Source organism: Chiloscyllium plagiosum, chromosome 16, assembly GCF_004010195.1.
Source record: "Chiloscyllium plagiosum isolate BGI_BamShark_2017 chromosome 16, ASM401019v2, whole genome shotgun sequence".
Taxonomy (NCBI): domain Eukaryota; kingdom Metazoa; phylum Chordata; class Chondrichthyes; order Orectolobiformes; family Hemiscylliidae; genus Chiloscyllium; species Chiloscyllium plagiosum.
In genome coordinates this window covers 15,812,652-15,840,257 of record NC_057725.1, presented here as the reverse complement: position 1 = coordinate 15,840,257, position 27,606 = coordinate 15,812,652, and positions in this window count along the sequence as shown.

Here is a 27,606-nt window from a genome sequence, read left to right as displayed (position 1 = left end):
CAAGCAGTAAATAATATTCATGTCACAGAAATAACCGGGCTACGACCATCTTTACAAAGAGGGAACTTAACAATTACCTCGTGGGCAGGGGAGAGAGAGGTATTGCTTCGGAAATGGAAGTGCATGGTTTTCATGGATTCTGATGTTAAAGAAGAATGTTTGCAACCTAGTGACCTATCAGATCCTGCAATGAGTTTTTGACCACATATTGCTGCAAGAGTTCCTCAGGGTAGTATGCTGGTTCCAGGCTAAATGAATTGAGTATTGTTGGAGCTACACCTACCTGAACAAGTGCAGACTCTTCCAATGCACTCTTGACTTAATAGATTTTGGCAAGGACACAGGAAGCAATTTACCTGCTACAGAATTCCTAGTCTCTGACTTGCTCTACTGAAGTCACAATATGTACATGACTGGACCAGTTCAGTTTCTGGTCACCCAAGATGTGGAGGACTCAGAAATGATAATGCCATTGGCCATGAAATGAGGACGAATAGATTCTCTCTCTCTTTGGGGATTGCCATTGCTGGGCACTTGTGTAGCATGAACATTATTTGCCAGTTATCAAAAACTTGTTTCATATGGGCATGAATGCTTCAGTATTAGAGAAATTGTAAATAATACTGAATGTTGCACGATCATCAGCAGATATCCCCAATTTGGACCTTTAAGGGAGGGAGGGTCATTGATGAAGCAACTGGAGATAATTGGAGATAGGGCATTACCCTGACAAATAATAGGGTGGCACAGTGGCACTACAATAATATGGAAATTGCCCAGTTATGTCCTATATACAAAAAGCAGGACAAAACCATCCCAGCCAAGTGTGCCCTAACAGTTTACTTTCAATCATCAGCAAAGAGATTGAAGATGCCATCAACAGGGCTTTCAAATGTGTCCAGCAATAGCTTGCTCACTGAGGCCCAGTTTGGGTTCCACAATACCACTCAGCTTCTAACCTCATTACAAGCCTTGGCTCAAACATGGGCTAAAGAGCTGAACACCAGAGGTGAGGTGAACCTGAGTCCCTCTGAGTCAAGTGAGCTAGGTTCAAGTGTTACCTACTCCAGAGATGTGTAATAACATCTCTGAGCAAGTTGATTAGGAAATATGTAACATAATAAATTCTTGTAGCAATGTATGGTCAGAAACACCTTCCAGGGTTTGATAGGTGACCTAGGTTGTGAACATGCTGGTTCAGCCTCAGCAGACCATATCCAAGGAGATAGATGAAGGCAGTGATGAGTGAACAATAATGGCGACTGAAGACAATAGTTTTAGAGTTTCTAATATTTAGAAAATGTTCAGGATAAGTGGGAAAGTCTAACCAATAAGTCGGTCACATTGTAAAAGCAATAATCCAGCAATTTAAATGATAAAAGGCACATGTAGCATAAATGGAAATCAGTAATGTTAAACTGTTATGCATACAAGACTGACATTAGATTCATGTTGTAAGTAAAATCAACTTGGAGATAAAAAAGTTAGCTGGGCTTATAGTCAATTTAAAAATCGACATAAATTCAGTGAGTCAAGCTCTAAAATAGAACATTCAGATGTGCTGAGATGTTTAGAACTGTACTTGCTTTTAAAATGCCTGCGAGGTTTCAAAAACTTTTGAAGTTCTTTGCACACTTCAGGATTAATGTTCGCATCTTTGCTGATAATACTTGGGCAGTATTACCAATTCCCTTCAAACAACCATGGTTGACTGCAGGATGATATCATACCCTCAGAGAATCATCATCAACATGTATTCAACATCAATGTCTCATCTATTAAGTGAGCTGGCAATTTTCAGTACTTATTTAAGTACAGTTTTCAAATGTAATGTGATTGATATTAAGCAGAATTGCTGCAAAGGAGTACAACAGTATTCAATGGAGTCAAGGCAGATTGATTGAAGGGCTTGGCTTATCAGTGGGCTTGTTCAATCAATCTGCCTCTTCCTACTTCAATCCTGCTGTTCAACCAAGTAATTACACCTTTCGCAAGAAGTGGTGAGCTTTTGGGTAAAATTGAAAGACCACCTTTAGTCCTTTAAATAGGTCCAGTCAAGGATAGTAGTGGGAAGTTGCGTGTGGAGGCTGAAGAGATTGGGGAGACACTGAATGAATACTTTTCGTCAGTATTCACTCAGGAACAGGACATTGTTGCCGATGTGAATATTGAGTCACAATTAATTAGAATGGATGGCTTTGAGGTATGTAGGGAAGAGGTGTTGGAAATTCTGGAAAGGGTGAAAATAGATAAGTACAACCTACCCTTCACAAAACAGTGCTGAGTTTTCCATAATCAAATTATTCCTTTCTAGATGATTATAAATCCTATCTCTTCTCATCCTTTCCAACATTTATCCATAACTGAAGTAATGCTCACTGGTCTATAATTTCCAGGGTTGTCGCTACTCCCCTTCTTGAACAAGGGGATATCATTTCTATCCTCTACTCTTCTGGCACTAAACAAAACAAATTAGAGGAAACCTTCAAGACCATCAATAATACCTTTACTGTCATAAAATTCAATAAAGAGGAGGAAAACAACAACAAACTGCCATTCCTGGATGTCACAGTAGAGTGAACAGCCAATGGAGAACTTCAATCCAGCATCTATAGGAAAATAACACACATGGACCAAATATTGAACTACAGAAGCAATCATCCCAACACCCACAAACGAAGCTGCATTAGAATGTTATTTCAATGAGCCAACACACACTGCAGCACAGAGGAACTACACAGAGCAGAGGAAAATCACCTATACCGTGTATTCAAAAAGAACGGTTACCCAATGAACACAGTCCGCTGATTCTCAGCAACAAACCCAAACAAGCAGACAAAACTCATCCAGAAACCCTAGCCACTCTCCCCTACATCAAAGACATCTCGGAAATGACTGCCAGACTACTCAGACTCCTTGGCATCATGCTAGCTCTGGCTTTTATTGGTAGAGGAATTGAGTTCCGGAGCCCTGAGGTCATGTTGCAGTTGTATAAGACTCTGGTGTGGCCGCATCTGGAGTATTGTGTGCAGTTTTGGTCGCCATACTATAGGAAGGATGTGGAGGCACTGGAACGGGTGCAGAGGAGGTTTACCAGGATGTTGCCTGGTATGGTAGGAAGATCGTATGAGGAAAGGCTGAGGCACTTGGGGCTGTTTTCATTGGAGAAAAGAAGGTTTGGGGGTGACTTGATAGAGGTGTACAAGATGATTAGGGGTTTAGATAGGGTTGACCGTGAGAACCTTTTTCCACGTATGGAGTCAGTTATTACGAGGGGGCATAGCTTTAAATTAAGTTGTGGTACGTATAGGACAGATGTTATGGGTAGATTCTTTACTCAGCGAGTCGTGAGTTCATGGAATCCAGTAGCAGTGGTGGACTCTCCCTCTTTATGGGCATTTAAACGAGCATTGGATAGGCATATAGAGGATAGTGGGCTTGTGTAGGTTAGGTGGGCTTGGATCGGCGCCACATCGAGGGCCAAAGGGCCTGTACTGCGCTGTAATTTTCTATGTTCTATGTCTACGTTAAATGGTTTTGTTTAAACTTTGAGTTAATCCACAGCTCAAATCAAAATGTAATGATTCGTTAATCATTAAAGGAGACTATCAGATATTTTGACCTGAAATAATAACCACAAAATGCCACTTCCAATTAAAAAATGACAAAGGAAATACATTCTTTGTATCAGTGTATATTCTATTGACAGTAATCACTGTATAAGAAAGGATATGATCAAATTAAGTAGTGGACCATACTCAGGATCAAAGTGCTTATTCCTAATCCTAACTTCTTGTTCTGTACTAATAAAATGCCAGATTTCAGTCAGATGGCAGTACAGATATTGCAATGCTCTCAGTGGCCCTGGACTAAGGAAGTGAGTGTGAGGCATTATGCTCCTTCCTATCTAATGACCCCTGAAGACAAGGTAGCTAAGTCTGGATGACAGACAGAAACAGCACTGCAATCAGTTTATTGTGAAATTTATTGTTGATATTTAGAGAGTATGCTCTAATTCCTGGATTAACACAATCAGCAAACTCCACAACAATTATAATAGACCTGTTTGGGACCCGGTATTGTTGCCCCTTAAAGGGATACAGGAAACTACATATATAGCAGCTTTTGAAAGGTCGGGTTGTGATCGCTTCAAAGAAAATGACCAAAGGATGAGAAATAATTTATTTAATTCTTTTAACGTTAAAAGTATTCAGGGGTATTTTTATCCTATCCAAAGATGTTATGGAACAAAATAAAACGATGAGTGAAGAAAAGATGGAAAAGCACACACAAAGATAGCAAACAAAGTAAGAGAAAATTGCAAGGAGATAAGAATCATGTCAGAGGATAGGAAAAGGAGTAGACCATTCAGCCCATTGAGCTTGTGTTCACCATTCAGTAAGATCATGACTGCTCTGTCATCTAACTCAACATACTTGGCTTTGGCCCATATCTGTTAATAGCTTTGTTAACAAAAGCTTATCTATCTCAGATTTAAAACTAACAACTGATCCAGCATCCACTGCCATTTGTGCAGTAGAGTTCCAAACATCTACCACCATTTGTGAATAGATGATTTAACCTGTTTAGCACCCTCAAACTTCAACTTCAGTGAATAACATTCATTTATTTATTCTTGGAAAGTGGCATGGCTGACTCGGCTAGCATTGACAGGTCATCTCTAATCAACCTAGAAGAGGATATGGGTGAGCTGCTTCTTGAACCAATGCAGCACCTGAGCTGTACGTTGCGGGTTTTTCACTTGAGACTAGTGTTATAGCTGCAAACCAAGAGACTATGTGCCTTCGAGGGGGAGTTACAGATGATGGTGTTTTCAAACATCTGCTGTTGTCAAAAGAATGTAGAGAGTTAGTGCAGTGCATCTTGTAGATGGGGCACACTGCTGCTGTTGCGCATCCATGTGTAGGGAAGAAATTTTGAAGCTGGTGGATGGGATGCCAATAACACAGTTGCTTTGTCTTGGATGGTGTAAACGTTTTTGATTGTTGTTTGAGCCGCACTTACTCAGGCAAACAGTTCCATACACTCCTGACATGTGTCTTGTAGATAGTGGAGACAAGAGGAGATTTATGAGCCTCTAATCTGCTGTTGTAGGTACAGAATTTAAGTTACTGGTCCACTTCAGCATTTGGTCAGTGTCAACTCCCAGGATATTGATCATAGGGATTCAAAGCCGGTGATGCCTTGAATATCAAGGAGAGATGGTTCGATTCTCTTGTTTGAGGTGGTCATTGCTTGGCACTTTTGTGATGTGAATTATCCAAGTCTTGCTGCGTATGGATAAGGATTCATTCTGTTTCTGAGGAGTTATAAATAAAATTGAACATTGAGCAATTATCAGCAAACATGCCCACTTCTGACGTCATGTTGGAATTAAAGTAATTGATGATGCAATTGAAGATAGTTGAGCTGAAAAACTCCTAAAAAGTTGTCTTATGAATAAGATAACTGACCTTCAACAACCTCCACCATCTTCCTTTCTGCCAGGTATAACTCTAAGCAATGGAGCTTTCCCCTGATTCTCATTGGCTCCATGTAGCTCAGATGTCAAGGACACTTGCTTCCACCTCACCACCAAATTTAGCTCTTTTTTCCATGTTGGATAAAGGCTGTGATGAGGTCAGGAGCTGAGAGGCCCTGGTGGAACCGAAACTGAGCAAGTTATTGCTGAGTAAGTGCCACATGTTGATGTGTCCTTTACTCACCTCGCTGATGATTGAAAGGGAGGTGATTTGTCAGGTTGGATTGTTCTTTTTTTAGGGCAATTTTCTGCATTGCTGGGTAGATGTTAGTATTATCATTACACTGTCAGGATCTTGTGATGTAGTAGTGTCCCTACCTCTGGATCAGAAAGTCTGTATTCAGGTCCCACTTGCCCCAGAGTTGTGTCATAACATTTCTGAATAGGGTGATTAAAATAACTATAGTTGTAAAGGAGCATCCAACTTTTTGGATATGAATCTCTTATCTGCTCCAGTACCATAAGTAATGTCAGTCAGATAATATGAATCTCAACTTGTAGGTTCATGCATGAAGTATGATCACTGGCTCAGAGCCAGAACTCTTACATACCTTCTGCCTGCATATTCAACTCAGTGTTTTTTACAAGGTGTTTAGATCAACTTCAGAAGACACATTTACAGATCAGAATGAGTGCAATGTTAGGGTGGTATTGAATACATGGGCACTTATTGTACCCCTGAAAAACAAGCAGAGCAGCATCCAATTCCCAGATGCTCAGAGAGAAAGACTGATCAAAATCTGGGAACAATATTGGAGTTGTCTCTTCACTAAATGTATCAAAATAACCTACAAGATATCAGTCTGTATTCTGAACATATTTATCAATCTGGGTACAGATGTGCTAAACAGTCAGGCACGTTGTCAGAACTTTCAATCTTGTCCTAGTGTCCAAACTATCGCACCAATTTATACTACAGGAGGGAGTCATCTCTGATTGGCTAAGGTGATATCATGGCAAAAACCTGGGTCCCCAGTCTTCCAGGGTAATTAAGAAAAAAGTCACATGGCTTGAACATATTCCCTTTGTTCACAAAAAATGTGTACCTATGCATGAATATGCGTCATTTCTAACAAACATAAATGACCTATAGACTGATTATCAGAAATCGGTTGTTAGTGTAGCTATTAGGGCACTCAGAATCAATATTGTCTCGAAGCTGTGTGGCTGTGTGGAGATTCCATGCACATGGATCAGCACGCTCTTGAATTGAGTTCCCCATGTGGAGTTTGGTATGAGGCTTTCTGCATTGCAAAGGTCTGTGAAAATACCAGGGGGAAAATAGTTGAGGGTTGCTGTGAATCGGTTAGTCATCCAAACAAGTATGTAACAAAGCTCTAATATCCATCTCAAAATTAGTAATAATGTTTGAATAAGATCATTAGGTTTGTTTCTACTTTACTATTATCTCACTTTAGAAACTAATCAAAATGTCCACTCATGCTTGAAGATTTTTTAACATGGCCGAAGCAGATCTCCACCAATGTTACAGGACTGAAAGAGCAATCACTTCCCACTGTTGTGGAATTCTGCCTGACAAACCAAGCATTTATTGACAGTCCTTGATAGTTTACGCTCCAAAGATCTTCAGAAATGAGAAGCGAACTTATTCAAATTTTGCATCCCTGTAACATTTTCAAATGTGATATTTTCCCACAGTCAAAATGAGAATAAGATTCATAAATAATTCTATTTCGAGCATTGTTCAAAAGTCAACTTCAATATAACTCTTTAAATCCAACTTCAAATTACTTCAGAATAAAAATGATATCTAAGAAGGCATGGCCAGAGCGAGGCACACACAATTGCACTTACTTCCCAGCACTTTATGAGCAGTGAGAGATAACAAACTATGACAATTGGTAAATGACGTTGCATCCTATGTAACCACAACCCTATTAATGCTGCAAATACTTTCTATCAATTAGTCTTGAAGTAATTAATTATGTAAAGACTATATCTTAGTTCTGGACTTCCTCAGTTCTGAGGGTCACCAAGCCCAGAATGTTAACGTTGATGTCTCTCCACAGATGCTGCCAGACTTGCTGAGCTTTTCCAGCAATTTTTGTTGCTAGAGATATTGGTACTGTTTTCCATGGAAGGAGATATGAGAGAGATGTTTAAAATCATGCAGGGTTTGGACTGAGCTGATATGGAGAAACTGTTGCCATCAATGAAAGAAATGAGAATAAGACAGCAGAGATATAAGGTAATCGACAAAAGAAGAAATGGCAACGTGAGAAAACTGTTTTCACATAGCAAATGGTCACTATCAGGAATACCGCCAGAGAGTGTGGTGCAGGCGGTTGGATCTAGGCAGTCCAAAAGGAGTTGGTTTATCATCTGCAGATCAGGAACATACAGGTCTATGGGGAGTAAGTGAAGAGTTATACAGAGTTCCAGCTCAGACATTGTGAGCTGAATGGCCTCCTTTGGGCAGTGAACATTATCATTTTTTAAGAAATCTGGTTACAGCTGAACTTGATTTGGTTACAATATTTTGGCTCTGCTATGAATTCACCTTTAGTGGGATCAGACATATTCATCTGGGTTTTGTGAAAGCGAAATTGTGTTTGACAATTTGTTAAAAGTTTTTTTTGTGGAAGCAACAAGCAATATGGCTAAAAGAGGACCAGTAGCTGCGGTGTGCTTGGTTTTCAGAAATCATTTGACAAAGAGCCATGTCAACAATTACTGTACAAAATAACAGTTCATAGATGATAACATATAAGCACGGATAGAAGATTAGTTAGCCAACAGGAAGCAGCGGGTATGGACAAATGGGTCGCTTGGGATATAGTAAGTTGCAACTAATGAAATGCTGCAGTGATCAGTGACGGGGCCTCAGTTATTTATAACCTATATCAATGACTTGGATGAAGGGATGAAATGCATGGTTGATGCATTTGCTGATGGCACAAATATAGGGAGGGTCATAAATTGTGAAGAAGACGTAAGGAATGTGAAATGGCATACATGTGGGTTAAGTGAAGGGGTAAAAAACTAGCAAATGGAGAAAACGTGAATTGGTCCAATTGGCTGGCAGGTTAGAAAAACAGCATATTTTTTAATGGAGGGCGATTGCAAAATTCATGTAATGAGGGAATTTGGATATCCGGGTAAATGAATAACAATAAATAGAATCTATCTAAAGCAAGTGATTAGGAAGGCAAAGAAAAGTGGTAATTACTGTCGGGGAATGGAAGATCAAAGTACGTTTTGCTACTATTGTTGACTCCTGTCTATCCCTGGTAAAGACTATCCCCTCCACACTCCTGTCTATCCCTGGTAATCTTTCATCCCTCCTCATTTAAAAATAATTTATCTGCCTCTGCCTTAAAATTGTTTATAAAATCACACAAAAGTTTCAAATAAACCTGTCTGATTATAACCTGACATTGTGTGATTTTTAACTTGGTCCGCCCCAGTCCAACATCAGCACCTCCACATCATTAAAATTATTTAAACACCACCTCTTCAGAAAAAGAACTCCAAAATTCATAACCATCTGAGAGAAATATAATTTCTGAATCTCAAATGGGCAGCGCCTGGCTTTTAAACAATGCTACTTACTTCCAGTTGTGCAGAGCAAATAATGTCTTGTCAACTTGGTTAAATTTTTCAAGGAGGTGACAAAAGTGATTGATGAGGGTAGAACAGTGGATGTTGTCTACATGCATATTAGTAAGGCTTTTGACAAGGTGCCTCATGGTAGGCTTATTCAGAAGTTTAAGATGCACAGTGACTTAGCTGCTTGGATTCAGAACTGGCTTGCTCATAGAAGGCAGAGGGTCGCGGTGGAACACTGTTTTCAGGCTGGAGGCCCGGGACTAGTGTTTTCTGCAGGGATCCATATCAGGCCCTCTGCTGTTTGTGATATACATAACTGACTTGGATGAAAATGTAAATGGGTGGGTTAGTACATTCACAAAGATTGGTGGAGTTCTGGATAGTGTAGAAGATTGTCAAAGTATACAATGGGACATAGATCATTTGCAGACATGGGTGGAAAAATGGCAGGTGGATTTTAATCTGGTAAGTGTGGGATGTTGCACTACCAGAGATCAAATGCTAAGGAAAGTATAATGGCAGGACCCTGCACGGCATTGATGTACAGAGGGATCTTGGTGCTGAGGTGCTTTGGGAGAGGGTGCAGAAGAGATTTACCAGGATGCTGCCTGGATTAGAGGGCAAGGGCTATAAGGAAAGGCTAGAAAAACTCAAATTGTTTTCTGTAGGGTGGTAGAGGCTGAGGGGAAACTTGATAGAAGTCTATAAAGTTCTGAGATCCATAGATAGGGTTGACAGTCAGAATCTTTTTCCCAGAGTTGAAATGTCTAAAACTGGGGACATGCATTTAAGGTGAGAGGAGGAAAATTCAAAGAAGATGTCAGGGGCAAGTTTTTTGCATAGAGAGTTGTAGGAGTCTGGAACGCATTGCCAGGGGTAGTGGTGGAAGCATATACAACAGGGGTGTTTGAGGGACTTTTAGATAAGTACATGATTATGCAAGGAATGGAGGGATATGAATCAAGGACAGGCAAAAGGAACTAAACTAATTTGGCGTCATGTTCGGCACAACATCATGGGCTGAAGGTTTCATTCTATGTTCTACTCCAAATAGAAGGAAAAAAAACAGCAAATGTACAGTGTTAAAATGTTAAAGTGATAATATAGCTCTCCATTATGGTGGATAGTCTGAAGAGGAACGTCTCTGCACGAGTAAAAGAAATAGGGAGTGAAATAAAATTATCAGTGATCTGAGAGAGATTTGGAAATTGGAAATTCTGAAGTTGAACCCTTAGTAATCAGATTGGATAATTTGGATGTGTTTCAAAATTAAAATGAAATATTCTGTTATCTCTCAGCAAATTATCAAGGTGACTTATGAAAGCTATTACAGACTCAAATTGATTTATGTAAATGGGCTGGGGCAATATATTGGTCATGCATGATGTCAAAGTGGGTGATGTGGCAGCTAGCAAGATACATTCTTCCAGACTCAACCCAGGGAATTTGGCTCAAGTGAGGAAACAGATCATTCTCATGATGAAAGATTTCATTTTTCAATCGCTTCCCCTCAGCTGGATCTCAACTAATGTAATGGTTACCAGGTAGGTCACAACAATTTTTAAAAATTTTATTCACTCCTGGAATGTGATCATTGCTGGCTGGGCCAGCATTTATTGCCTGTCCCTATGTGTCCTTGAGAAGTTGACAATGAACTATATTCTTGAAGTGCTGCAGGAGGTGGATTGTAGGTCAAGACACAATACCCTGAGAGAGGGAACTCATGGATTTTGACCCAACAAGAACCACTTTTCAGGCGTGGTTTCACAAAGTCAGCAGTACAAACATGATGGGCTGAAGGGCCTCTTCTGGACTTTGTGCTTCTAGACTCCACAGGAGCAAAGATGCATTAATGTCTAGTTCCATGATTAAAGGGTTGGTCTAAGAGGATTAGATAATGACATTTACTTCAAAGATTTTTTTTCAAAAAGGATATTGAAAAGTTCCCTTGACTAATACATTAATGAAATATTAACTTTTGCAAGCAAAACATAATGCCACCACAGCCCCCGAGGACTCGAGCCTGCTGTCTCATTTAACAGAGACGGCCAGTAGTGAGTTTAACCTGAGGATCAACATGCCTCAGGCTAAGGGGCGACAGTGAGAGGGCACAGGCCTTCATGGTAACTTCAGCCAGCGCAGGAATTGAACCTGCGCTGTTGGTGTCACTCTGCATCACAAACTCAGCCATCCAGCTTGTAACCTGGGAAGAACTGCATTCACATAAAGTCATGCCATTTGGAATAAAACGTGCACCAGCAACTTTTCAAATACTAACCAACAAAACGCATTTGAAAGATAATGAATCTGGATCGTATACTGTGTATTGATCAATTGGTTTGTGGCCTGCCGAATCAGACAGGAACACTAACAAAACTTGAACTAATTATTTCATCTTTACCAAGTGCTAAATTCCTCTAAATGTGGCAAAAATGAATTTGCCAAATTAAAGGCAACATATTTGGGCCATACTGTGGGACATGACCAAGAAGCACCCAGACAAGCAAAAGTAATGGCTGTGTTGGATTTTTTGTAATTCACTCATGGGACATGGGCATTGTGGACTGTCTGAGCTAGCATTTGTTGTCTGTCCCTTGTTACCTGTGAGAAGGGGGTGGTGAGTTGCCCCATTGAACTGCTACAGTCCACGTGCTGTTGGTGGACCCACAATGCCATTAGGGAGGAAATTCCAGGATTTTGACTCAGCAACAGTGAAGGAATGGTGATGCATTTACAAGTCACGATGGTGAGTGGTTTGGAGGGGAATTTTCTGGGACCTTGGACAAAATGCCATGTTTTGTGGTGCAGGTATTTCTATTATAACACATGTTTCGTCAACATAAGTCAGCTATGGCACAGCTGATGAATCGTGGATGCTGTTTGGATAGCACAAACTTTCTACTGCACAGTTATAGTGATTTTCTACACCAGTCTTCTCCAACACGATTTCCTGTAGCGTGAGGTTGCACAGGAACACAACCTTCATGTTGTACCAGAAACACCCGTATGTGGTCAGGAGTGGATTCGATCAGAAATTCATTCAAGATTTCAGAAATATGGTAGTTGCCCTGTCAAGCTTGTTTAAAAAAAGGGCAAGAAATTTGTATGGACAGAGGAGTGTCAGGATCCTGACAATTTGAAAACTGTACTGACTACTGCATTGGATTTGGCTTCACTGAATGATGATAAGTAATTTAAACATGGTGTTGTTGCCAGCAATGTAGGTATCATTGCAGTTTTGTTCCAGGAAAATGATATGTGGATTGCATGGCCAGTCAGTTACTTTCTCAAAAGTTGAATTGTTGCCAGCAGAAATATTCAACTGTGCATTTCGATCTCTTGCCTACCTAAGGGTGAGTATTGTTTGATTCTCTGGCGTTCCAATAATCTCTTATTTATGGACTATTAACCCTCATACTGATCGCTAATGCAGCTCCCCAGTACCGTTACTCCATCTCAATAACATGAGACTGCTGATAATTATATTATCATAGACACCATCATATCATTGAACGTATGCATTCTTGTTTTACAGCACCAACTTACCAAGTGCCTTCACAAGTTGGAGAAACAATACCCCGATATTGATCTGCAACAGATTTTGGCATCAGAATCAAAGCTTCAACGTGTCTAAGATTGAGTCAATGATGGGAACTTGTCCACCAGCTTGACTTCCTTTCATTTCCCCTCAGGTAATTCCTCAGTCAGGAACCCATTTGCCTCCTAACTGAAAACGGTTGGAGGTAGTTGTGGTCGGTGGGGGCTGGGTGGTTGGGTGGGAGGTCAAACAGCAGAAAAAGGGATCTCAAAGTAAAAAGAAATTGTTTAAAAAAAGGAGTTTCACGCAATCAAAAGTTGAACAAGCTCATCCCTTTGCTTTCCCTTCAATTTTCAGGCTAATACTTCATCCTGTCTGGTGTTACAACTCAGAAAAACAGCCAGAATCATCTGGAAATTGCACAGGCCCATTATACCACTGCATCATACAACCCACATTTATGACTTATCGTGATCAGAAATTATGGTATAACATTAGCAATGCTGTTGGTTGAATTTTAAACCTTGGCTCTGGTTTGCAATCAGTTATTTCCTGATTTTTAGGTGGTTCAAGTCACTCCCATATCCCTGGTTCTGGATACTGGACTTATTCAGGAAATGTGAATTGAAGAAGCAGGAGGCAGGTGTTTCAGGGCAAAAGAATCTCTGAATTTATCCAAAATGCAAAGGCAAATGTGATACAAGATGTGGTACAAAAAATGGGTAATGCAATAAATCAGGGAATTTGATACAATTAATAATGCGGAGAAGAGTAATACTTTAAATTACTCAATTTACCAGATTAACACTATTAGAATCTTATCTTACTCTCACATGCAGAAAACAACAAATTGAGTTACAGTCTTTAATCGGAATCCCTACCTTATTGTCCCAATGTACTGTCACCACCTGCCTTCCCGTCCCTGCTAGCTTAAATTCCCCTTGGGAGTTTAAGTTCACTACTGAAGGACATGCAGTTTTGATGTGTTCCTGGCTATTCCAGGATGAAGACTCGTGCTGTTGGTCAAGTTGATTGTTTTTCAGAGTTGTTGGTCGATGGTTCTGCTGGCCATAGTTGGTTGTCGTTGGCTCTCTTGGTTCAGAACAAGCCTGTGGTAACTGTTGTTTGAGAAGCTCTCCCAGGTGAGATCAGGGCTGGCAAATACACTGATTATGGGCCCCTTATCTCCGTGCCAAACTGTGCTTTTCAAAGTGCTTCTGATATTTCCTCCTGAAGTTAATTGGATTTCTGATTGTTAGAGTATGTGTGAATGGATTTTGAGTGAGGTTGAATGTCTGGTATCTCTGAGGCGTCTATCCTCTCCGCACTGGGTAGCCTGAGGTATAAAAGCTATATCAAGCTACAGTCTGTTGGTTTTGGTTTAGAGAGGAAGTGTAAATTAGAATTTCAAACAGCCATCTCAGTTCTGTGAGCTGTATTTGTGTATTTTCTACAGAACTCAGTCGGGCTGTCCCCTTAACCTTGTAAAAGTTTTGAAAAGTCGGATGTTTTGTCCAGTAGTTTAGATATTGGAAAAGTCCAGGGTTTTGTCCAGTATTTTAAATATTGGGGATTTTTGCTTGACCCTACACTTTATATTGAATGTGTTCTTGCTAAAGGATGGGCTTCTGTCTAACCTTTAAATAATTAGTTGCTTCATGTTTGAGTCGTGAGATGAGAGGTTGATGCTGTTCTATGTTTCTCCAAGGAGTTGGCATGCTACTGGATTTTTCTGAAAAACAGGGTAAGCCATTTCTATAATATTGTATTCAAATAACTTGTTCAGATTTTCTAAGGTTATTAATGATTTCTTCCAGGAGACAGTGACAATGAATCATCAATGTAAAATTCTCACAAAAGGGAGATGTAGTGTTGGACGGTGGGATACATTGCCACAGGGAACTTTGAGACAGAGAATGTTTGCATGCTTTAAGGATAAATAATTGAATCAGTATCATATAAGGAGGGGAAGTGTCTCTTGAATTTGTTTTGAAATGCTCCAGGAAAGAGCTGGAACAGACACAGATGGCTGAATGGCCTCTTGCCGCATTGATACATCTTAGTGTAGGGGAGAGATGTACCAAAGCACATTCTCAAATGTTACCAGGATGTTTTGTAGTTGTCTCCGTTGTAATGAGGCATTAAGCAGGGCCAGAGATTTTGAAAACATCAGCATAAATCTTTTGTGCTGTCAGTGAAAAGCCTCGTCGATTGGGAGTGCATATCAGAAATTCTTGCAGGTGCAGCCTTTGAATTATGCCTGTGCATAACTCTCCAAGTTAGGCTGTCTGAACAAAGGTCTGTATTTGGAGTGCAGAAACAGAAGATTAAACCCCACAGCGATGCAATAGGATGTGGATGAAAAGTAGCTGCCTGATTGTGGATTTGAAAGAAGCCTCCTATTTTACTTTCAAACCAGTTTTGAACACAATTATAAATGGAGGATCCTCCATCCTTCCATCTCTATGGCCCAACTGCAACATCAGTACCACTACTGCCATAGTTTTGAGATGTGCTGTCTTGGGAACATGATAGACAGACTGAGTTGTTTGAAATACAATCACCTCCTATTAGAACAGGCTCAGAAATGAATTAACTTGCATTTGATGCATCTCTGCCAGTAATCTGTGTGCTTCCAGTAAATGTTTCACCTCAAATGAAAACTCTATCATGTCATCTTGTCATCACAACTACTTTTAAACAGGCATCTTTAGTTATTGAAGCTATGGGTAATATACAGCAGAAATATCAAAGACAAGCTGGGAAAGTTTGTCTCAATGATATTTTGTTGCGTCTGAGTTTCCTCGGTACTTGAAATCTTGCTTCACCCTGTTGTCAATGTTGTTAAAGTCAATGAACTGATCTTCCTTTTTTTTTGGCTGAGTCCCAGTTGCATCGAACCAAAAACTGAAAGAACTGCAGAAGCTGGAATTCAGAAACAAAAACAGAAATTCTTCAGAAGGGTCACTGGACATTAACTCTGCTTTCTCTCACCATAGATGTTGCCAGACCTGCTGAGTTTTTCCAGGTATTTCCATTTTTGTCCTGAGTTGCATCAAGTGTTTTGGAAGGTTTCTCAGCACCACCAGTTCCCATGCGTTTTCTCCCTATACCTTACCAAAACAGCCTCATAAGCTGCCAGCTTAATTGCTGCTACCTCTCTCTCACCAAAGTCGAACTACTTCTCACAGAAGAACCCATCACTGTTGGGATACCTTGGAATCCACAAGCATTTATTGTGTCCATGACATCTTTAAAAGCTGAGGAGAAAGTGAGGACTGCAGATGCTGGAGATCAGAGTGGAGAGTATGGTTGCCGGAAAAGCACAACAGGTCAGGCAGCATCTGAGGAGCAGGAAAATCAACATTTTGGGCATATTCCTGATGAAGGGTTTATGCCCGAAATGTTGATTCTCCTGCTCCTCAGATGCTGCCTGACCTGCTGTGCTTTTCCAGAACTACACTCTCACCTTTAAAAGCCTGTTGTGCATCCAGACAGTACTGTCAGTCATAGAATCATAGAAGGAGAAAGTAAGGACTGCAGATGCTGGAGATCAGAGTCAAAAAGTGTGGTGGGTGCTGAGAAAGCACAGCCAGTCAGGCAGCATCTGAACAGCAGGAGAGTCGGCGTTTCGAGCATAAGCTCTTCATCAGGAGAGGCCCAAGGGGTCTGAGAGATAAATGGGAGCCTATTTGGCCCATTGAGTCCACATTAAACTTCTGAAGAGCATCCCACCTAGATCCAGCCCCCTCCCCATTCCTTTAATCCACCTAGTTTGCACACCCCTGTACACAATGGGCAATTTAGCATGGCCAATCCATCTAACTTGAACATTTTTGGACTGTGGGAAGAAACTGAAGCCCAGTCCAGAGCTGCTCCTGAAATTTGCCACAGACAGGCAGCAAATGGTGGTCTACTTTATGGGCAGGGTCCTAGTGAGCATAATGGACAAGTTGCACAGTCCTTTACTCCCAGGACCAGCATGGTAGGATATGACACAGGTTCACACCCAGGTCATTGTAGTCTCAGCCGTCTGGCAAAATATCCAGCACTGTAGAAAGACAGTCAATGACCTTCTCCAGTCCACCAGTGTAGGTCCCACCATGTTCTCTCCAATACCTCACACTGACTCTATCTCTGCTACTGTACTCAGCCCCACTAAGACTCATTCTCTACCACTCTCACTATTATCTGCAAAAGCCTTTCACTCTTACACTCACCCACCTCATTCCCTGACAACACTAACCCTGTATGCCCTCTTCTCTGCCCACTTACTTACTTAGGACAACTCCCCACCTGCCCCAAAGTTCTCCCACCCACTTCCATCTCCCTTAATAGCTGCCTCTCTCTCTCAATGCAGGAGGAGAGTAGCCCCCACCAAGGGAGGAAGAGTCAAGATAGGAAGTGGCCTGAGTGCCATTCGGTTCCTCACCCCTTACGTGAAAAAGATCCTGACTCTGACTGACCAGGTCTAAGCCCCTGGACTGGTATCAGAGGCGACCCATGACTTATTATGCCACAGCCCCCTGAACAAAGGCTGTCACCGTTGACTATGACCTGTTTGAGGCCTCCTGACAAATGGGACAAGCTTCTTGGCTTTTGTCTGAATGAATTGACAAGACAATCCAGCCGTACTCTTGGTTTAATAACTCTGACCGAGAGGGCAAAGTGTACAAAGACAAGGCAAGACAATGCAAGACATAGATGCTGTGAGCATTTAGCTTGGCTCAGAGTGAGGGAGTGAGTGAAGATTCCAGAGCGGCAGCCTGGTCAACTGCATGAGCTGAACGCGTGTCCCTGAGCAGACAGTGTCCTTGCTGCAGAAGGCAGCTGCACTGTCCGTGGATTCGAGACTTAGCTCAAGGGTTCTCAGTGGCTGGTACATGTCAGATATGGATAATGTGTGCGACCAATGCCCATGGAGCACGTGCTGAGCTGTTGATGCTCAGAGTCCAACATGGAACAGGTCCTACTGGAACAAGGGCTGAGCTGAATTCATCAGGTACTTGCTGAGACCTCCATGTCAAGAATTCTGGAGATCTCATTTGTTTGGCGCATTTGATAAAATCAGGAAGTGAATATCAATGTGGAGTGCTGTGGCATTGATTAGGTGTTAGACAAGCAATAATGAATTAATTATTGGTCACTTAGTTGGCAACTTGCTGCAGCCAAGAGAGAACCCTGCCTTTCTACTTAACACGTGCATAAAAGATGCAGTAAGATTGCTGCCAACATCTGAGAGGGTCCTCACTGAATGTCCCATATGATCCTGACACATTACTCACTATAGTGCAAATCATTTAGGTCCCTACACCATTCCACTCAATGATTTTTATTTTTTCATGCAATAACTGTCATGAAAAGCCTACGTAGGCAATAGGATACAAATTGCTGCAACACTCTGCTTATGTTTTTACATAATTCTTTATAACCAAAGCTCTGTGCTCATCATGATAAATTCCAAACATAATTCATCACTATATCAAATACAGGGGTTGACAGTGCAATAATGTAAGATTACTGTGCTCAGCAGCTCAGAGTTCCAAGTTGTGTTCTCAAAGATCGAAGTTCAAATGCTACCACACCTGTCCTGGTGGAATTTAAATGTAATCAATAAATCTGTAATTGAAAGGCTGGTCTCAGTGATGCTGACAAGGAAACTATGTTGTTTTGTTGTTGTTAAAAACCTATCTGGCTCACTCGTGAAGTAGATCTGTCATTATTGCCCAGCCTGGCTGTGAGAAGTCAAACCCACAGCAATGCGGTTCTCTTTCCCCTCAAGGGCAATTAGGGATGGCCAACAAATGCTGTCTTTGGCAACGATATCCACATCCTCGGAAAGAATACAAGAAAAACAAATAGCAATAACGCATACAGTAATCACAAATTACCCAATGGCCATATTGTACTCCTTTGGATGGTTTCATGCATGCGAGTGCAGCTGGCAATGGGAGAACTGAGAAGTTTCCACAGAAAATTGGAATGAGAACAATTGCTTGAGTAGTGTTGAGTTCCTAAGATGGCAAGACTGATGTGTAAAGCGATGCTGGATTGGTTAGCATTATATCCACTGGGGTTTTAAAGAATGAGGGTACTCTCAGAGAAACTACAAAATTCTAACAGGACTAGGCAGGGTAACTACAGGGGAGATGTTCCCGGAGACCATGGAGTCCAGAATCACAGATGCGGGTTAGTCTGTTTTGGACTGAGATGAGGAGAAATTTCTTCACACAAGGAGTGGATTTCTCTGTCACAGAAAGTGGTTGAGGCCAAATTATTGAATGTTCTGAAGGAGTTAAGTATAGTTTTATGGCTAAAAGGTACAAAGGGTATGGGGCGAAAGTGGGAACAAGGTACTGAAACAGCCATGATCATATTAAATGGCAGAGTTGAAGGGCTGAAAGGCCTACTCCAGCTCTTATCTTCTATGTTTCTCTGTTCTAATATCCAGCAAATCTTCCTGACAATCAGTCATGATAGCAGCCTCCTATTAACCTTTCCCTCCTTCCTGGGCAATTGTTACTCTTTTCTATCCAAGTCATTACAGCTACCCTTATTGAACATCACCCTCCCAATTGCTCCCATCCTGTTACTCCCTGTCTGGCTAATTCTCCTTCTGAATGCCCCCATTTCCCAATCACATACCTATGCCATTACTAAAAACACTTATTTTCGTCTCTTGCCTCAACTCATCTGCTGCTGAAACCCTCATCCACTGCATTATTAACTGTCAATGTCATCATTCCAATGTACTCCTGGTCAGGTGCCCTGGATTTACCTTCTGCAAACTTCAGTTTGTTCTAAACTCTGTTGCTTGTGACCATAGGCAGTTTCCAGCACCATTCTAATCTTGTTTGTGACCATAATCAAGCCATCCATTCACCGATTATTCCTGCTATTTGCCAACCTAGATTAGGCCCCAGTCAAACAATGCTTCCATTTTCAAAATTCTCATTGTTACTTTCAAGAGGTTACATAATGTTGGCCCTCCTGACATCACTTTTCAAAATATTACTATTTATTTCCCCATCTAGGTTGCATATCTTTCTCCTCAGTAAATACGGATGTGAAATACTCATTTTGTATCTCATCCATTTTCTGTGGTTCCACACATAGACAACCTTGCTGATCTTTATGAGACCTATTCACTCCCCAGTTACTCTTTTGCCCTTAATATTGTTTTAGAATCTCTTTGGATTTTCCTTAACCCTACTTTCCAAAGATATCTCATGTCCCCTTTTTGCCCACCTGATTTCCCTCTTAAGTATACTTCTTCTGTATTTATACCTCTCTTTGGATTCACTCAATCCCAGCTGTCTATATCTGACACATGCTTCCTTCTTTTCCTTGACCAGAGCCTCAAGTTCTCTAGTCATCCAACTTTCCCTACGTCTATGAGCCTTGCGCTTTACACTAACAGGAACATACTGTGTCTAAACTCTCGTTATCTCACTTTTGAAAGCCCCCCACTTTCCAACCATCCCTTTACCTGTGAATCGCTTCACCCAATCAACTTCTGAAACTTATCGCTAAAAGGTATCAAAATTGGCCTTGCTCCAACTTAGAATTTTAACTTTTAAAGCTGGACTATCTTTTTCCATAACTATTTTAAACCTAATAGAATTATGATAACTTGCCCCAAAGTGCTCCCTCACTGACACCTCAGTCATTTGTCCTGCCTTATTTCCCAAGAATAGGTCAATTTTTGCTCCTAATCTAGTAGGGGCATTCACATATTGAATAAAAACATTTTCTTAATAAAATCTGAAAGAACTGCTGACGCTGTAAATCCGAAACGCAAACAGAAATTGCTGAAAAAGTTCAGCAGGTCTGGCAGCATTTGTGAAGAGAAATCAGAGTTGACATTTCAGATCCAATTATCTTATATAATGCCTTTACCAATCAGTAATCTCCTATCATGCGGGATATATTCCTCAGGACAATTCGCAGTAGTACTAACTTATGGAGAAAACCAAATTTATACTGGATAACAGGAGATTACTGGTTAGTTAGCGAGTGAATGCTGATTGGTAGAGACATTATCGTTGAGGATATATCTGTTCTTGTTCTTCAGTTGTGATGAAAGATAATCTGAACTTTATGCCTTAATTGAAGAATTGATAGCTTTCTTGCTCCACAGATGTTGCCTGACCTTCCTGAGCATAGCCATAACTTTCAGAAAGCTTTTATTTCTCATTTCCAGCAACTGCAATGTTTTGCTGTTGTTTTGTTAGGTGGGGAATGGTGCAGGTTCAAGATTCTGTAATCTTGGAGACTTGGGGGGGGGGGGGTTGCTTTGATCAGCAACAGGAATAAGGAGGACAGCTGAATGGATCACAGTGAAAATGTTCCTGAGCTCCTCAATGTTTCTGCACTTGAGGATCGAAGGGGAAAGAGTGAGAGATTTCAGCCACAATGACGAGTAACAACCAGATATGCCCAGGATTGTTTTCTTTTCTGTTCAGGAAGAACCTGAATTCCTGGGTGTATGTTTAATATAGCAACATAAGTCTTAGGAGCAGGAATAGCAATTCAGCCCTCAAGCCTACTCTGCCATTTAATACTATCATCACTGATCTCATCTTAGCCTCAATTCCACTCTCCTGCCTGCTCCCCATAACCCATTACGCATTAACAATCTGCCTGTCTCCTCCATTAGTTTATTCAGTGTTCTGGTATCCCCCTCACTCTGGGGTCATGAATTCCACAGATTTACGACTCTATGAAAGAAGTGGAGGCTGCTAAAAGTACAACATGTAAAAGGCATCTGGATGGGTAAATGAATAAGAAGGGTGTAGAGGGCTATGGGCCAAGAGCTGGCAAATGGGAATGGGTTAATTTAGGATATCTGATTGGCATGGACAAATTGGACCGAAGAGTTTGTTTTCATGCTGTGCATCTCAATGACTGTAAGTAATTCCTCCTAATCTCTGTTTTAAATCTGCCTCCCCTTAACCTAAAAATATGACCCTCTCATTCTAGATTGCCTTGCAAGATGAAACATCTGCTCTGTGTCTACTTTGTCAATCTTCTTTAGCAGCTTATCTGCACAAGTTAGATCATCCCTAATCCTTCACAACTCTTGTGAGTATCCACTTAAAATGCTCAATCTCTCTCATAAAACACAGAGCCTTTTATCTCTGGCCATGCTTTTTACCAGATTATCTTTGTCTTCAAATTAATATTGGAACTACAGTCTCCCATATATGAGGCACATATTTCCACTGTTGTTCTCCATGGCTGGGAAATTGAGCATCATATAAAGTAACCAGTGATGCTTAGCTGGATGTTATCAGAATTTCAAGATGAGTAGAACAACACAAATATTTATGTTGAAACACCTGAATGATTTCACCCAACAATAAATGATTTGCCAAAATCAAACACATTAGCTTCCATTTAAGAGGTAGTTTTCCTTTAATTGAATGCGAGTACTATTTCAGATGCTCTGTCATTGTCACCAATCTAAACAAACTATGAATGTGGATTTCACGACCATAGGTTCATCCTGTTTCCCAGGCAATCCTTGACAGAGGAAGAGATGCGAGAATTACCTATATTGCAGGAATGTAATCCTAACATTATCCTAATAATTTAAAGGTATTGATGAAATTAATTGAGGACAAATAAATAACTGGGATGTGTTTGATATTATTGAAAGCATTCCATTGCTGTAGTTCAATTTTCACTGGAAATGTAATTGCTTGAACACACCTGCTTCAGTCAATTTTGTAAAATTCTGTGCAGGATTCATTAGGAATGCACTGTGTCGAGTCAATCAGTATGAACTGAAAAGGTATAGCATTTTGATGACAAGAAATCAATCTATTTAAACATTGGTTTAAATGTTGGATTGATATTCGTAGCACCAGAATCCAATACAATGAACAGTTACTTCACTCATAACCCACATTAAAGCTGTACATTTTAAGAAAGTAACTGATTAAACTTATTTCTTACTAACATGCACTCATTCTCTATTTCATGGCATTTTCCAGGACTGAGGAAGTGTTCGCTTTAAGTGTCAATGTATGTGTGGGAATCTTTACCAGCTACAGGTTTTGACCCAGTTGCAATGACAGCAAAACATAGCGTTCACCGTCATTTTTAAGTGAAGCTGATAAAAACTTATGTGCTCCACTCATGTTCAGTTGGATACACAAATCCCTGGGTTAAAGTCAGCAATTCCTTACTCCTCCACTAGGGTGCAGACTCTGAAGTCTCTGCAGACAGGGAGCTTCAGAAATCACTCAACTGATGTGACCCTCCACCTTGGGACTACAATGTTGATGTTACATGCATTATGTCTTGGTAATGAGGTGTAACTGAATTTTTTGACAGTGTACTAAGTCATAATTATTACTGAACAATCTCTTTGACTATTGAAACTAACTTAATGTTTATGTAAGGTTCAATGTTCTATTGTGGTAATGGTGGAGGTGTCTAATGTAAGAACAAATTATGATTTTTAAGTTTCCTTAAGATATTTAAAATTCACACATGCACGTCCCAAACTTTGTTCCATTTTCAAAACAAAAATATCATTTAAAATTTATGAAAAAAGTAGAATTCTGAGTGTGTGTTCTCAGAATTCTCCCTTTTTTACAAAACCAATTTAGGATTTTCAGGCAGAAGCATATTGTCTTTCACTTTTATACATTGGAAGCTACATATATTAATACATGAGTCCTGTTCTTTGCAATAAGATAGAACATGTATATGCAGTTTGTCCAAAAGACAGTGATAGATATTGTCTACTCCATTTCCCAGGGCAATGACCTAATCAATTAGAGTCATAGAGTCATAAAGATGTACAGCATGGAAACAGAGCCTTCGGTCCAACCTGTCCATCCCGACCAGAGTCAATCTGCCTAGTTTAACATTAACAGTAAGTGGATAGTCAATGGTCAGCCATGATGAACGGGCATATTCTCATGCAATGTCTTGACTAATCAGAGTCCATTTGCCAACCATACAGCACTGTTCTCATATACAGCATAAACATTGGATTCCCTCTGCTTAGTATTCTTGGAAATTGTCCTGGTAAGTGAAAGATGAAAAGTTTTGACAAAATAACTCAAGACTCAAAATGGGACATTTAGTCATGCCATGGCCCCGTTTGGTAGAACTTTTCAAGTGATTGGCTGCATCATCTTGCTTAGTAGCATCATTGTTTTCAGAAACTTGGAGATCCCCTGACCTTGAGCCAAATTTCAAGAATATCAGAAAAGATCGACATTACATAGATCATAGATTGCATTATCGCTTCACCCTGACCACAAAATCTGAATTCCCCTTTTGAGATGAAGTGACAAGGTCTGTAGCACTTTGTCCTATCTCAAAAAGCTCATCACAAACAACTTGATATCACCCTTCCATCCCCAGCCTTCTCCACCCCAACCCATCCCCAATCGAAATATCCTCCAAATGCCGTTAGTGTCAGTTGCAGGTATTGGCAATCATTTGATTCATTCCTAATCAGTAATTAAATAAAATTAATTTTAAAAATGGAGGGAATCTGAAAGGGGAGGAAGGTTAAAAGACATAGAGATTTTAAACAATGGAAAAGTCAATCTTCTTTGAAAAATATAATGTACTGTGAAGTAATTAATATCATTTATTTTTGAGTTTGGATTTTTGAATTTGAACTAGTACCAAATAGATTTTTGTCTGTCTGAAAGGGTTTAATAATTAACCTGTACGTGTGTCTTCTACTGTGGTGATTTTTCTTTTTGTGAAAGAATATTGTGAGAGAAAAACTCCTTAGAGAGTAATGGGTTTGTTTATTGGGTGAACAGTTGTTCATTAAACTCCTATTTGGAATCTCAAGGTTTTTTTTGATTGGTGGTAACACCCTTTGAAAAGAAAATGACTTTTTGTTTTAGTTTCAAAATGGGAGAGTGTGCGGGGTTCTCCCCTGAAGCTGGATGTACAAAGCAGTTGCTCCTGAGAAAGGGAGAAGATATTTCAGAATTGTCAGAAATAGGTTATCTCAGTATAAGAGTTCAGTTTCAAAGCTCTGGACCAGAAGTGTTTGGCTTAATCCCTAGAGGAGATATCTGAAACTGAGCAAATATATAATCTCAGTTACATGATCAAGAAAGAGGAAATCAGATTCTCCTGACTGGGAAATGAAGAGCAAGAGAAGGGTGTTTCCTCTGATATTTGAGTACAGTAATACCGTATATTTTAAAATATTTGAGCATGTGCTATATGTGAATAATTTGGCTTATTTATTTTGTCTGCATTAAAATCGTGCATATCTCATTAAAACCAAAAAAAACAACAAAGTATGATCTATCAAGCCTGATTATATTGTGAAATCTGTCTTGTTCTATATAATATCAACTGAGATTGAAACAAAACTTTTAAAAATGTTTGAGACAAGGCAGATGGTAAATTCATCCTGACGCCAGTGTAAATTTTCCTATGCTTATTTTAATGACATTGCTTATTGTTGTTGCAAATATTAATTTTCTCCAAGTATAACCTACAAATTTGCTTCTGCACAGAAGTCAAAATGATGGTTGCCACACTGACATAATGCATGATTCAATAGGAGAAATCAGCTGGTGATGGTGTTTTATCATGAAACAAACAGCCTGATTTAGTATGGAGGAAGTGAGGACTGCAGATGCTGGAGATCAAAGTCAAGAGTGTGGTGCTGGAAAAGCACAGCAGGTCTGGCAGCATCCGAGGAGCAGGAGAATTGAGGGCTCAGGCATAAGCTCTTCATCAGGAATGAGGCAGATGAAGAGCTTATGCCCGAAATGCGATTCTCCTGCTCCTTGGTTGCTGCCTGACCTGCTGTGTTTTTCCAGCACTACAGTCTTGAGTCTGATTTAGCATCTCAAGTGCAAAACAACTGTAAAAATGCTTATAAAAGTTAGAAAGTAAACTGTATAGAAAATGTTCAAAAACTTAATAAAAGACAATGCTACAAATATTCGGCAGTCAGGTGGCATCTGTGAGGAGAGTCAAAGCTAACATTTCAGGTCTGTGACCTTTCATTTGAACTAAGAGTAATTCAGAAGTTAGGTTTTGAACAAACAAAATGGAGAGGGGGTGTAAAGGTAAAAGAGAAGGTCTCAGATGGAGGGCAGAGGCTATTCACTGACAAAGAGTTTCATGGTACACAGCTGAATGGAGTCATGATCTGAAAAGTAAAAAAACAATCCAGCTTTTTCTCAATTTCTTAATTTCAGATTTCCAATGTCTACAGTAGATTACTTTTGTCAAAAAGGTTCAGGGTTTGCGATATAACCGATCTTGTTCTGAACCAATCAACATATAATCCTGACATGGTTTTATTAGTCAAAAATAAAATGATGGCAAAGGTTGGGATTAAAGCAGTGGTTCCGGAATGCAAAGTATTGGGCTAATGGTAAGATTCTTGGTTGTGTAGATGAGCAGAGAGATCTTGGTGTCCAGATACACAGATTCTTGAAAGTTGCCACCCAGGTTGACAGGGTTGTTAAGAAAGCATACAGTGTTTTAGCTTTTATTAATGGAGGGATTGAGTTCCAGAACCAAGAGGTTATGCTACAGCTGTACAAAACTCTGGTGCAGCCACACTTGGAGTACTGTGTACAGTTCTGGTCACCACATTATAAGAAGGATGTGGAAGCTTTGGAAAGGGTGTAGAGGAGATTTACTAGGATGATGCCTGATATGGAGAGAAGATCTTACAAGAAAAGGCTGAGGGACTTGAGGCTGTTTTCGTTGGAGAGAAGAAGGTTGAGAGGTGACTTAATAGAGACATATAAGATAATCAGAGGGTTAGATTGGGTGGACAGGGAGAGCCTTTTCCAAGTATGGTGACGGCGAGCATGAGGGGGTATAGCTTTAAATTGAGGGAGGATAGATATAGGACAGATGTCAGAGGTAGTTTATTTACTGAGAGAGTAGTAAGGGTATGGAATGCTTTGCTGCAACGGTAGTAGATTTGCCAACTTTAAGTACATTTAAGTTGTCATTGGACAAGCATATGGACGTACATGGAACAGTGTAGGTTAGATGGGCTTCAGATTGGTATGACTTGTCGGTGCAAAATCGAGGGTCGAAGGGCCTGTACTGCGCTGTAATGTTCTATGTTCTATGTTCCATGAAGCAAAATGCCCAAGCAGAAAGAGAGCTCACAGGGGAGTGTTTTGGGAAGTCACAGGTATAGGATAGGATTTCTACCCACTATATCGAAGAAGCAGAAAAGCACCTACAACGTATTCACAATTTCTGTCATAAAGTTCCTACTAGTGATTGTTGGATTTATAATTCATTTTTAAATTAAATAGTGTAACCCCATTCTTAACATGGTAGAGAGAAAAATCAACTTCTGGACAAAAATAATAATAAAATGATAAGAACTGATCTCAGCAAATTGCCTCCTACTCCCTCCTCATTAACTGTGGTTCTAGTTATACTGCAGTTTCAGCTCAAGACAAAGAACAGAGCTCTCAGGAGGGGGATATTATGTAACCAATACATTCCCCAGAGTTACAGTAGACTCTACGCCTCCAGCATCCATAAGCAGCCATTCTGTTTGCATAAATGAATGAGAAGGAGTTCCATGTCAAGATGTCTAAGATTATTATTGATTGCTGTATCATCTGCAATCTGGCTGTGTCGGCCGAGCCCAATTAAAAGAAATAGCTTGTATTTATATCACACCTTTCACAACCTCACTGCATCTGTAACATACTTCCAAGAAATGATGGAAGGAATTACAAAATCCACCCAGTTCTCAGCAGGTTCTCCAACCTAAATATTACATAACTGACCAGAAGGGGCTCATTTGGTGTGGTGATAGCGAATGATCTCTGAGCCAGGAGGCCTGGGTTTGAACCCTTTCTGCTGCAGAGATGTACACACATTTCTGATCAGGTTGACCATAAAATATTTCTGCTCTTTGTTGTCCAAGAGAGCGATAATGGCCAGAAATCAGAAATTACAGCAGGAT